At 40.9% G+C, this 13,198-nt stretch overlaps 2 long non-coding RNA genes and 1 other non-coding gene across 3 annotated transcripts in view; all 3 read left to right on the top strand.

Moving 5' to 3' along the window:
* LOC143026651 (uncharacterized) overlaps nt 1–7,008 on the top strand; it is a 286,616-nt gene extending 279,608 nt beyond the window's left edge. The window contains exon 4 of the long non-coding RNA XR_012966516.1: nt 6,940–7,008. This is a non-coding gene — a long non-coding RNA (uncharacterized LOC143026651). The remainder of the gene's footprint in view (nt 1–6,939) is intronic.
* A 4,561-nt stretch (nt 7,009–11,569) lies between these two features.
* On the top strand, nt 11,570–12,138 carry LOC143026649 (uncharacterized). The gene is made up of 3 exons (XR_012966515.1): nt 11,570–11,618; nt 11,758–11,872; nt 12,045–12,138. It is a non-coding gene; the product is annotated as an uncharacterized LOC143026649 (long non-coding RNA).
* LOC143026685 (small nucleolar RNA SNORD24) lies at nt 11,910–11,984 on the top strand. Its single transcript, XR_012966530.1, has one exon. It is a non-coding gene; the product is annotated as a small nucleolar RNA SNORD24 (small nucleolar RNA).
* Nucleotides 12,139–13,198: the final 1,060 nt, after the last annotated feature.

Raw genomic sequence — 13,198 nt, 5'->3', positions numbered from 1 at the left:
TTTTTTCTCCCCAGACATTTCTTCTCTCCTTGCTCTTGTGCTTACATTCTCTTCTCTCCAGATTGAGATAGGCTTTCACATACACATGCCTGCTATACAAGTCACATGCACACGGGCCATAATATAGCGTCTCAAATGGTTCAGCTAGAAAATGCTGGATCCAAATTTTATATGATGAGAATATTGACAAGCATATGTCTGATAACATGATGCTAATTTTTAACCTGAGTTAAGTGTTCAACTAAATTTTATTTGCAAATGTTTCGGAAATTTGACATTTGAAATCTTTGCAGGTCTGAATAGAACCTGGGACTCCCAAATGCCATCAAGGTAAGCATACCCCAGTGTTTATACTAAATGTAGATTTGCTGATTATTGGTCCCTTGACATGGAAGAGAAGTATACTCTAGACCAGTGTTTCTCAACCTTTTTACCCTTGCGTAGCCTTTAAAATAAATTCCATTCTCCATTCACCCGTCTTCTGTCCTCTCCCGTCCTTCCTCAACAGATATTCCCCTCTTCCCCAAAGCCCCCTTTGCATTACGTATATGAAATTAAATAAAAAAAAATCAAAAGTGCATTAGCTTATCTCGCTTGTTCTTGCGGAACCCTTAGGGTTCTGGGGAACCCTGGTTGAGAAACACTGCTCTAGACAACCAAAATCAAATGTACCATGACCTGAGATTGAGACATTGATGGATGAAATGATAGTCTTGCTGCATTGCTTCTGATTTGGGGACAGGGATGGCCCTCCATCCACAAGGTGTAATAAGTCATTCTTTCACCCTGTATGTTGATAACCCCAGGAAATGTGATCAAGCTTGTTCATGGAATATGGGGATCCCTCAGATACAACTACAAATATAGTTGTATCTGAGGGATCCCCATAAACTTTATCAATACACTTGATCACAAAACAAACACCAGCAAATTGTACAAAACACTCAACAGCATCACACTATCCAACACTAACACTACACGCTCTCACGCAGCAATAATCACAACAACAGATAATCTACCCTCAAACAGACAACAAGCAAACGCACTCATACGTCATTTTGCACAGACGAGCCATCTTACATCTCACCCTGACGACCGACGCACCATTCGACGTAAGAAAGACTTTCCCACAGACTCAGACTATACACCCTTCATAGACAGTCAGACAAAACTCATAATGCATAGTCTCAAGCACTCATCTGCCTGTGGCCCTGATAACATAAGCAACATCCACCTAAAACACATTGGACCACAAGGTATACACGCACTCACAAACATTGCAAACTACAGCTATTCACACAACACTATACCCGACATCTGGAAGCATGGTAAAATAATCACCATCCCAAAACCGAACAAAGACCCAACAATCCCATCATCGCACCGCCCAATCACACTTCTCTGCACCCCCTCTAAAGTCATTGAACGCCTAATACTTAAACTTGTCACACCATATATTCCCCTTGCTGACTCACAACACGGTTTTAGGCCACTACACTCCACAAACACTCTTCTGACAAACCTCACACAAAGAATTTTTGATGGCATCAATTCAGATAGGCCCCACCACAGAACACTTCTTATAACATTGGACATTAGTAAAGCTTTTGATGCTATCCCCCGCCACAACCTAACAAATAAAATATATAACACAGACATGCACAATAACACCAAAAGATGGCTGGCCAATTATCTGGCAGGCAGGAATGCTCATGTGTCATATAATGGCCAATCATCGCACATCAGAAACATTAAGAACGGAGTACCGCAGGGCTCAGTTCTATCCCCCACATTATTTAATCTATACATGCATGACTTACCCACGCCAGACACCTCAGAAATACAAATCTCTTCTTACGCAGACGACATAACAATCACATGCACACATCGTAACACAGACAAAGCTGCAGAAATAATCCAGCCTTACCTTGACACACTCAACACATGGTTCATCACAAACAGACTCAAAATAGCTCCAACCAAATCTACAGCAACACTTCTCACCAACTGGACAAAAGAACACAAATACATACCTCATCTCTACATCAACAACACTCTAATACCACACACAAACACACCGAAAATTCTTGGTGTAACATACGATACATCCATGTCTTTCAAACAACACCTCACAAACATAAAAAACAAATGCACACCTAGACTTAACGCACTTAAGTCAATCACTGGAACAACATTTGGACAAAACAAAGAAACTAATATAACAATATACAAACAATGTATACGCTCAATGATGAATTATGCGAGTCCTGCATGGGCTCCTAATCTCAGTGAGACACACCACAACACCCTTCAAATCATACAAAACAAAGCCCTAAAAACAATTACAGGCTGCACAAATACATCACCTACAGACCATTTACACCATGAAACAAAAGTCCTCAAAGTCAAGGAACACCTCGACATGAGAGGCACACAAACACTTGCTGCAGCCACCACAAACACATCACACCCGTTACACTACATAGCAGAACACCCACACACACCAAGAAACATTAAAACTACACCCAAAGACCTTTATTACACAAAGATACTCTCTTCTCTTCCTCCACAACCACCAAATACCAGCCTCCGGAAACATATTCATAATCATATCACTCACCGCTCCATTAACACACTGAAAGACAACACACTGCTGCATGCCAGACCCCCTGATATCCACCCTTCTGAATCCTCTCTCCCACGTAAGGACAGAGTCCACTTGGCCAGACTGCGATGCGGTCACCACCCAGCACTTCAAAGCTACCAGAGGAGGCTGGACGACCGTGTTGTGAACAGCTGCCCAGGATGTAACACTTCACCCCATACCATACAACACATAATGGAAGACTGCATTATACACAATCATGCACGCAAACAACACAACATACACTCTATAAAGGATTTGTGGGAAAACCCAGTCTCGGCTGTGGCCTTCCTTGGGGAGACGGGACTGCTCGGACAGACAGTCTAGGGAACGACAACAACAACAACTACAAATATAAAGAGGATTCTTGCATCCTTGTATGCTTGCACCTTGTTATGCTAACGTCAGCATCATCATGTACTAGTTGATGTAAGATAAGGTTGTAAGAATGGTTGTAGTTGGGAGATGCTAGGAGTGTCGAGTTCCACAGGGAACTGGCCAGCAAGAATAAAGTGGGTGAGGAGGGTTTTGCTGTGGAGTTGCCCTTTTGATGCATTGTCTTAAACCCAAGTAGTGATGGTAGCAGGATAAATTTATCTGTAAGAATAGTTAAATGGTGCTTAACACATCGCCCATACTTCTAAAGAGGGAAAGTACCTTTGGTGCAAGTTATGCATATGTGAAGGTTGTGGAATATTGAGCCAATTTGATCTTAAATAAGGAGAGTATTGACAAGCATATGTCTGACCATATGATGCCAAGCATATAGTCCAAGTTTAGCATTTAGTAAGATTGTGGAAGTGGATGTGTAAAAGTTTTAACAGAATGAAATCTGCAGGTTTGGAGTGATGAGAATGGGAAGCAATCTGTAGTTTACACAATACAAGTATACTAGAATCCACTAACTTTACTTGAAATAGTCTTGAGGCATGGAATAGAAATCTCGCTGCCAATATTTTTTCCCCCCCACATAAGGGAGGTAGCCAAATCAAAGGCGCATACCCGCTTTCATCCACCACCCTTTCCCCTCCTCACATAATAGCTCATGAGTAAATAAAGAGTTTCATAAATCTTCCAGATCTCCCAAAACCGTTCAGTTCATTATCCCACAATTTGTTGGTTGTGCAGTCCCAAAGCAGCTGGCAGTGGATCCTTGGTACCTCCATTGATTACTATAGAGAAGCGTGTTACATTAGTCGCTAATTGGAGGAGGCCTCTTGATACCTGTCAGCTCTTGCATTCAAAGGTAGAAGAAATGCAGAACAAATTGATGAGGTCTTGGGACAAGTCTGAAGAAGTTGAAGATAGCAGGGAAGTGACTCTTAGGTCCTTGTGGGCCATTGTTGACCCACACCTATTGATACCACTGAACAAATCCTAAATTGTAATAGTTACATGATGTGTGTAGGTTGCATTTGCTTTTTATACCAAAGTTGCACTCAAATTTCACTAGCATATTTTTTCCTTTCAGAATGTGGTGAATCTTCAGTTTGCAATAAGGTTTGTACTTGTGCTGTGGTTTAATTTTATTGCATCTCTAATAATGATGATAATTGAAATCCTTGATTTCACTGAGAGTAAGTCAAAAGGATTCTGACAAGATTACATAATGTATTATGTGAGGTATTAGTACTGTGGCCTCAATTTGTCATTGGTTTGTTTCAGGTTGCTTGGAGAAACAAAAGAGTGCTGGTGAGCAACTAAGGGAAAAATACCAGACAAACCACAAGAGAAATATGGGAAGTTGTGAAGGATAAGAGAAGCTAGACGAAGAATGGGTACGTTTCAAGATAGTACAGTACACTAAAATGGGTTGAAAGTGGGAGGGAGCAGTTGGTGGGATTAAGTTTGATGGCAGAGTAGAACTAAGATAACCTACAAAATGTACAGATGAGGGAAGTGAAACTAGAGGACAGGGAGGCTGAGAATGAAGTAGGGTGGGCGATTGGTGAGGAATTTGAATTGTTTTTGGAAAGGAGGGAAGAATGAACAGGGGTAAGTTGGGTTGAGAGAAGGTAAAGGATGCTGTTGGACAGGTATGACGGTGAAGAGAGATGGATAGAGTATTGTGGGGTTCTTAGATTTAGAAGGGGATAAGGTGGTTTAGTGGCAGTAGTTGGTAGGAAAGGAGGGTAGGATTGGAGAAGGTGGGAGAGGAGAGAGAGCATTGAAAGCTGGGAAGTTGTCAGTTGGGTGTCTGAGGAAGGGTGTAGTTGTGTAATGGGTGGTGAGGACTTGTACTTCGGGTAGAGAAGTGTGGAGTAATGGATGTAGTTCCCCTGCACAAAGAAAATGGGAAATGTGTTGACTTATTGGTGGTAAGGCGTGCAATTGAATGTTTACAAGGGAGAATAGTTAGCAATTGGGGGGGGGGGGATAGGAAAGGGTGTGTGTAAAAGTTAATGCAAGTTTTTGTAATAATGATTTTTACCACAGACCTGTTCTGAAAAAAGTGTGGAATAATATTGGTATCTGACATTTTGATCATTGAAGATTGGTAATTTATAGAATTTTTTTTTTTTTTTTTTAACATTACCATTTTCTTAATTTCAGAGATAGAACAGTCTCTGCATTTATATTTTTGGCTTGGAGATCAAAGTGAAGTGGATTTGTTTCCATTTTGCTCATCTTGGACAACCATGGCCAAAAGGTAAGTTTGTGTGAAAGTGGAATGCTGTAAGAGAGTTGGTCTGTGGTAGTTGGAAGCAAACTTGAGAACTGCATGGAGAAATGTCGGTGGAAGCAATGAAAGGAATGGACAATGTATTGGTATTGATTTTGTATAGAATTGAGGATTAATAACTAGTAAATGCGAGGATTAGTAATGGACAGATTGAATGGTCTCGGATGGATGTGGGGATGCACCAAGGTCGTGATTTTGCCTTCCATGTTGCACTTGATGTGGCTTAATGTCTTGATGGATTGCTTAGAATTTAGGTGAAGACTGGATTGATATATTGATAAGATGCTTGAAAGCTATTTGTATTGCATTGTAGGTTCTGCAGAAAATTTATCCTTTGAGTGGAGGTGTGGATTATGTGATGCATTGGAGTGGTTAAATGTGAATGGTGTTTTGATGCAGCCCATAGGGCATGAGGGGACAGTGGTGGGGGGGGGTGTTGCAGAGTAAATGAAACAGCCTTGCTGTTGATGTGCTGTCTTACAGCATTGTTTATGGTGAATGGGAGTGGAGTGGATGGGGATAAAATGGGTGGGAGTGGAATTCTGCCTATTGACCTTGTACATTCTTGTATGTACCTTACATGGGAGGTAGCGAAAGTCAAAGGCATAAATCCACTTGCACCCATTTCATCCCTATATTCTCATTCTCCCTCCCCCTCTTTTTGTGGCTCCTTCTGGGTTATGGATCCTCCCTGTATTTCTCCCACTGCCCTGGGTCAGAGGCAATGCAGCAAGATGCATCACATGCACAGCAAGGCAGTTTCATTTAATTGGCGACCCCGCCCCCCATTGTTCCCTCTTACAATTGATTAAAATATTGTAATTCTACATCACATCATTTGCTGATTGCAGGTATGTTGGAAGACTGGCCTGTGGAATTTGTCATACTGCAGTATTTTGTGCAGACTCGATTACAGGACGATTGCTCAGGTGAGGCATTATATATGGGATGTTGTTTTCATGAGCTTCATGATGAAAATATGTTGTATCACATTCGCGGTTTCCACCGGAGGTTTATCCCATGAAGGTCAATGTGTTGTCTGATTATGCTGTCAGTTAAAATGTTGTCATTGTTGGCAATTGTTGTTACATTACTTCTTGATTGCAGGGATTGCTGCAGTTGTGTGCTGGCTCATTTACAGGATTGAAAGATTGCTCAGGTGAGGCATTATGTATGGGATGGTATTTTCATGAGGTTCATGATGAAAATGTCTTGTATCACATTCGCGGTTTCCACCGGAGGTTAATCCCATGAAGGTCAATGTGTTGTCTGATTATGCTCTCAGTTAAAACATTGTCATTGTTGGCAATTGTTGTTACATTACTTCTTGATTGCAGGGATTCCTGTTGGAAGTGATCACTTGAAATTACTTGTGTTGTTTACCAAGTGCAGTGGACATTGAGATGAAATTTCTCTACAGTTCATGCTGGCATGTAGCCACACTGATGAAAGTTTTTTACCATATTTGCAAAAAATGATTCTCAAATGATGATTGTTATCCCTGTCTCAACAACTCTTGTGGACACAATTCCTCGTTACTGAAAACTACATTTGGTAATTTTTCAGTAATACATTGGTTGGCATAAAAGTAAAGTTATTTAATTGTTGACAGGTCCAGCCATGTATTAATGAAGCTGCTCAGCAGATGCTGGATTTGCCTCTTAGGGATGCAAATGCTGGTTAGTTGTTTGCTATTTTAGTTGTAGTCTTTGGTTTTTAAAATCAAGGCAGAATAATGTTGGGATAATAACCAAATAGTAAATGATGAGTTAGATGACGAGACCTAAGACAAGCATACCCGCATGTCGTTTGGTGTGGACGGAGGCATTTGACTGAATGTTGTAATAATTTTTCGGTTATGAATTTGTTTGCATGGAGTAAAGTTTTTTAAATTGTTGACAGGTCCATGCACAAGTGAAGATGCCAAAGATACTGGATTTGGGACACAAATACAGGTAAGATTTGTTATTGTTGCAGGGATAAATTTTTGGAAAGATACAAAGGGCATTTCCCCCCATAAAAGGAGGTAGGCATAATCCCTCTCCTACCCATTTCATCCACACCCACTCAACTCCCATTCACCACCCCTCCCTCCCTCTCTCTTTTCTTTGAAAAGATGAAGGCAAAATAACTTATTTTGGGATAATGACCTACAGTAAGTAAATGATGACTTAGATGACGAGACCTGAGACAAGCTTACCCGCATGTCATTTGTTGTGGATGGAGGCATTTGACTGAATGTCATAATCAAGAACAGACAGGAGAACTGTAGCGATGGTGCCTTACAAGTTTGATTTTACCAATTTTCAGGTGGAAGTGTGCTGGTAGTTGTCTGGGCAAGTCCTCACAATTGAGGTAGGTACATACATATACCAAGGCTTTTTCCCCCTTACAAGGGAGGTAGCCAAAAAGGGAAAGGCATAAAATCATTATAAAATCATTTCCACCCATTCCATCCCTGAATACACTCCACACCCCTCCACCCTCCCTCACATCTGAGCACCTCCTGGATGACGGGTCATCCCTGCACCTTGTCCACTGCCCTGGGTCAGAAGCAGTGTCACAAGACACAGCACATCCACAGCAAGGCCGCTTCGTTAAATCGGCGACACCCCCTTCTCCGTCCCCCCATTGCATAAAAGTAGAAGGCCGGGGAGAAATCCCTTCGGGCTGCGTCAAATTTTGCTCACACACACTACCTCACCCCCCCCTGCCCATTCCACCTCATGCAATCACAACATCATCCATATACAACCATTCTCCATTCACCCCTGTCTTCTGTCCTCTCCCGTCCTTCCTCAACAGACATTCCCCTCTTCCCCAAAGCCCCCTTCACCCCATCCATCCACCTCATCCTAGGACATCCCCTCATGTTCACTCCCTCCACATCTGCCTTCCATACCTCTTTTACTAGTCTTTCTTCACTCATTCTTTCCATGTGTCCAAACCATCCTAATATTCTTTCATCAAACCTATCTCCCAGCTCCTTTTCCACCCCTGTTCTCCTCCTCACCTCCTCATTTCTCACTCTATCTAGCCTAGTAACCTCCATCATACTTCTCAGACACCTCATCTCAAACACATTCAAACTCCTTCTCTCTTCTTCTCTTATGTTCCATGTTTCTGCCCCATACAGTGCTGTTGGCACAATCACTCCTTCATACAGTCTCCTCTTAGCATCCATTCCCAAATGTCTATTCCTCATTACACTTTTTAATCCACCAAGGCATTTACTCGCTTCTCTCAATCTACATTCTACCTCCACCTTCACTCCACCTTTTCCTGCCACATTTGCACCCACGTATCTAAAACTATCCACTTCCTCCAGTCGCTCTCCCTTAATACTTACTTCCAGTCTGCTGCCACTTTCACCCCTTGTACATCTCATCACCTTAATTTTACCCACATTTATCTTAACTTTCTTCTATCACATACTCTCCCAAACTCTGCCACCAACTTCCTCAATCCCTCCTCCGATCCTGCCACAAGTGCAGTGTCGTCCGCAAACAACAGCTGGCTCACCTCCCACTTTTCTCCATTTTCTTTAACCATCTCCAATCCCTGACCCACTACCCTTGCATTTACCTCTCGCACCACCCCATCCATGTATAAGTTGAACAGCCAGGGTGACATAACGCATCCTTAACGAAGTCCCACCTTTACCTCGAACCACTCACTCTCTCCATTTCTAATCCTGACACAAGCTCTACTATTCTCATAAAAACTCTTGACAGCTTCCAGAAGCTTTCCTCCTATCCCGTATATCTGCATACCTCCCACAGTGCCTTTCTGTCTACCCCATGATAAGCCTTTTCCAGATCCATAAAAGCCCAAAAAACATCCTTACCTTTTCCTATAGCTTTCTCACATATCTGTCTTACCACAAAAATCTGATCTACACAACCTCTACCTGTCCTAAATCCACACTGTTCCTCACCAATTACTCCCTCTGTTCTTCTCCTAATCCTCTCAATCAAGATCCTCCCATAAGCCTTCCCAACTACACTTAACAAGCTAATCCCTCTGAAACTACTACATTCACACTTGTCCCCTTTTCCCTTGTAAAGTGGAACTATACAGGCACTCCTCCAGTCCTCCGGCACTCTAACCTTTCTCTAGCAAACATTAAATAACCTTACCATCCAGTCCACCATCACTGTACCTCCCTTTTTCAGACATTCTGCATGGCATCCATCCAGACCAGGTGCCTTACCTACTTTCATCATCTTAACAACTGCCTTCACCTCATCCTTCCTTATTTCTCCTCCATTCTCCTCACTCATCACTCTCATTTTCTTCGCATTTCCCACTGCAGCTATCTTTCCTTCCCTATCCTCCTTCACATTTAGCAACTCCCTAAAATATTCTGCCCATCTTCCCCTTACTGCCTTCTCTTCCATTATCATCTCTCCATCTGCACCTTTTACCTTTTCTTCTCTACTTGATTCGCCTCCTCTTCCTCTCCTAATTTCTTTCCAAAACATCATTTTATTACTTTCAAAATTTTCTGTCATACTCTTACCCCATTTCACATCTTTACTTCTTTTTTCTTTTCTTTGTAACTCTCATATGACTCCTTCGTCCAATTTTGTAACCAATCTGTGAAAGCTCGCTTCATCTCCTCTACAACCTTCTTTGTTTCCTCATCCCACCATTCACTACCCTTTCTTCTATTTCCCCCTGTCCTTCTTGTTCCACACACCATCCTTGCACACTTTATGACTCCCTCCTTGAACCATCCCCATTCCTCCTCCACACCCAGCTCTACTCTATCCTTTACTCCCTCCCACTCCTCCTTCAGCTTCTTTCCGTACTCCTTCTCCTTTTCCTTTCCATTCAAAGAGTTCACTCTAAGAACCTCCTTACCTTTTGTCCCTTTCCTCTTTCTCCATCTATCCTCCACTCTCAACATACCTTCCACCAAAAAATGATCTGATATTCCCCCATCCTCTCCCCTTAGCACATGTACATCCTTAACTCTTCTTATCATAATCCTATTTACCACTACATAATCCATTAGCGCTCTATCTACCACCCTTCCATCCACCACCCTCTCCCATGTGTACTTATGCTTGACTTTTTTCCCGAAACACTGTATTTGCTATCATCAACTCTCTTTCTAGACACATTTCCACCATCAACTCTCCACTACGATTCTTTCCTGGAACTCCACATTTTCCAACCACTCCCATTTCCTACCCTAGCATTAAGGTCTCCCAGTACTATTACATTGACATTTCTTCCTAAATCCTCTATGCACTCATTTAGATCTATCCAAAAGGCCTCCCTTTCTTCTACACTCTTCTCACTGCCAGGCCCATATGCACTTACAAAGACCCACATCTCCTTCCCCAGTTTCACCTTCATCCACATTATCCATGAGGAAACCTCCTTCCACTCCACTACCCGTTTACCTATCTCTTCACTTCTAGAATAGCCACCCCTTTCTTCCTTCGCCCTTTCTTCACTCCTGATAACCTCCCACTTACACTTCCAAACTTACACTCACCCTTCCCTTTCAACTTAGTTTCACTCAAAGCCAACACATCCATCTTTCTTCTAACAAATAAACTACCAATCTCTTCCCTATTACACTCAACTGTACCACATCTAAGCACATTAAAAGACCCAAACCTTAGGGTGCTGGTCCGAGAACTTCCAGACCCTCTTATGCCTTCTCTTTTTTGTTTAGGAATGTCCCCTGTGGGGCTACAAGGAGAAGGATGCCTAGTCCCAATCCCCGTCCCTTTCTTCTTGCCTCTTACGATCCAAGTGGAATTACTTGGTGGCAGTATTCTTTTCCCCCACCACAGGGAATTCCCCCTCATCACCGAAAAAGAATACTCAGAGAAATGGTGCAGGACAGCAACAAGGGGTTGGGGGACAGCATAACGGAGGGACAGTCGTAGTATAAAAGTGTCATCATTTCTCTATGAACAGAGTTTTCCTCTATCATAGACAAAATGATGTGTGACTCTGGTCCATAGGGGCGCCCCATATAGACCCTAAAGTATCAACTGCATGCTACTTTGCCACAATAACAAGCAGCCAATACCCCAGACAATTGAGGTAGGTATTAATTGAAAAAAAGTGTCAAGTATTGATGATCATGATGAGAATCTAGACACCTCTTAAATGAGAGAATAATGATTAACCATTTATAATCTGACAGCTTTCATAAAGGTTCATATACTTCCCTTCCTTTTGGAATTGACTTATTTTTTTCTCTCAGCTGTTGAACCATCTCTTTTTGGACAAGTTTGATTTTGACCAGACTTCAATCAATGGATGGTTGGTATTTGAACTGCAGTAAAGATGTGCTATCACTAATGTTTTATTTTGAGAAAGTAGATAACAATGAACAAGTTAAATGTGAATGTATAGCAGGACTGGTTTTCAATATTGGTATAATTTGCCTAAAACCTTGCAGATAGTGGCTGTTAATGATGCAAAAAAAAATTTTAATTGTATGGGTGATACACTAAATGTGTGGACACTAATTTCGGATGAAGATGGATTAGCACACCAGCATCAAACCCGTTATGGTAGGGCACAAAGTTATTGGAATCAAAAATGATTTTTTGAAAAAGATGACACTGTATTTGCTACTCTTGACAGTTGTATGACGATGTATAACCACCAAGATCTCTGAGTGGAAATACTAAGCATACAATTTGATAGCCAAAGATGGGGCTGAATGTTTCCTTATTTTTCTAGGACTGAACATAGTGAGGGGCTGAGGATACAAGTTGGCATCCATCAAGTTGCTTTAAATGTGGCCTGCTGTATCTGATAACATTCGACAGTTGAAAATGTTATATGTGTGTAAATATATATACAGGTAGTCGTCAACTTATGACCTATGCGACTTACGACTGATCGACTTTACGACCACAAGATAGTGCAATAATATTTAACATTTAATAGAGTAATAGAATTGCAATGTTAATCCTGGCAGTGCAGTACAATTACTTTGCACAACGCGAATACAATAGTTTTGGCAGGTTACCGGCAGCGTCAGCTTCCCTCTCATTCAGGAGCATGTGGTATTTCTGACTTCATTCATGACAAGGATTATATCTTTAATTTTTTTTTGTGCTTCAAACCCCCATGAAGATGTCTAAAAGAAAATTATCTTTCGATATTTCCAAGCCTGCCAAGAAACAAAGAAAGGTTATTGATCTTGACACGAAAATGAAAGTGATAAAACATTATGAAGGAGGGAAGAAAGTTAATGTGATAGCACGTGAACTTCAGTTATCACATTCTACAGTGTCACTAATTTTAAAAGACTAAGAGAGGATCTCAATTTTGCCTTGGATTTTATATTTTAATATGTTTTGCAATTAATAAAATGTAACAGTAAAACTTTTTTATGCCTAGTCTGTTGTCGATAACAATATGTTCGGTACAGCATTTTGTATTTTTATGTTTTGGTTTATTTTCGGTACTGTAAGTTAACGAAAAGATTATTTTTAAATTTTTTTTTCCTAATTTTGCCATGCATTATGTATTTTAATGTTTTGCAATTAATAAAATGTAACAGTAAACTATGTTTAAGACAAGTCTGTTGTCAATAACAATAATTTAGGTACAGTATGTAAACGAAAAGAATGTGTTTTGAAATAATTTTTTTCTCTTAATTTTGCCTTGCATTTAGTATTTTTAATGTTTTGCAATTAATAAGATGTAAATTATACAGTACAATGATTTTAATTTAACCAACAAAAAAGTATTAGTAGGTCAAAGATGACAGGACTTTATTCAGTATGCGTAGGCCTAGGCTACGTTTCCTAACGACAATTATAAAAAGAATAATGAATATTAAACAACGTAGCTCAAAGATAAGATTTTATTTAGTATGCATACAT

The sequence above is a fragment of the Oratosquilla oratoria genome, chromosome 6, assembly GCF_046742065.1.
Source record: "Oratosquilla oratoria isolate Oo_2021 chromosome 6, ASM4674206v1, whole genome shotgun sequence".
NCBI lineage: Eukaryota > Metazoa > Arthropoda > Malacostraca > Stomatopoda > Squillidae > Oratosquilla > Oratosquilla oratoria.
The sequence above is the reverse complement of the archived record's forward strand: the minus strand, read 5'-3'. Positions and strand labels throughout refer to the sequence as shown.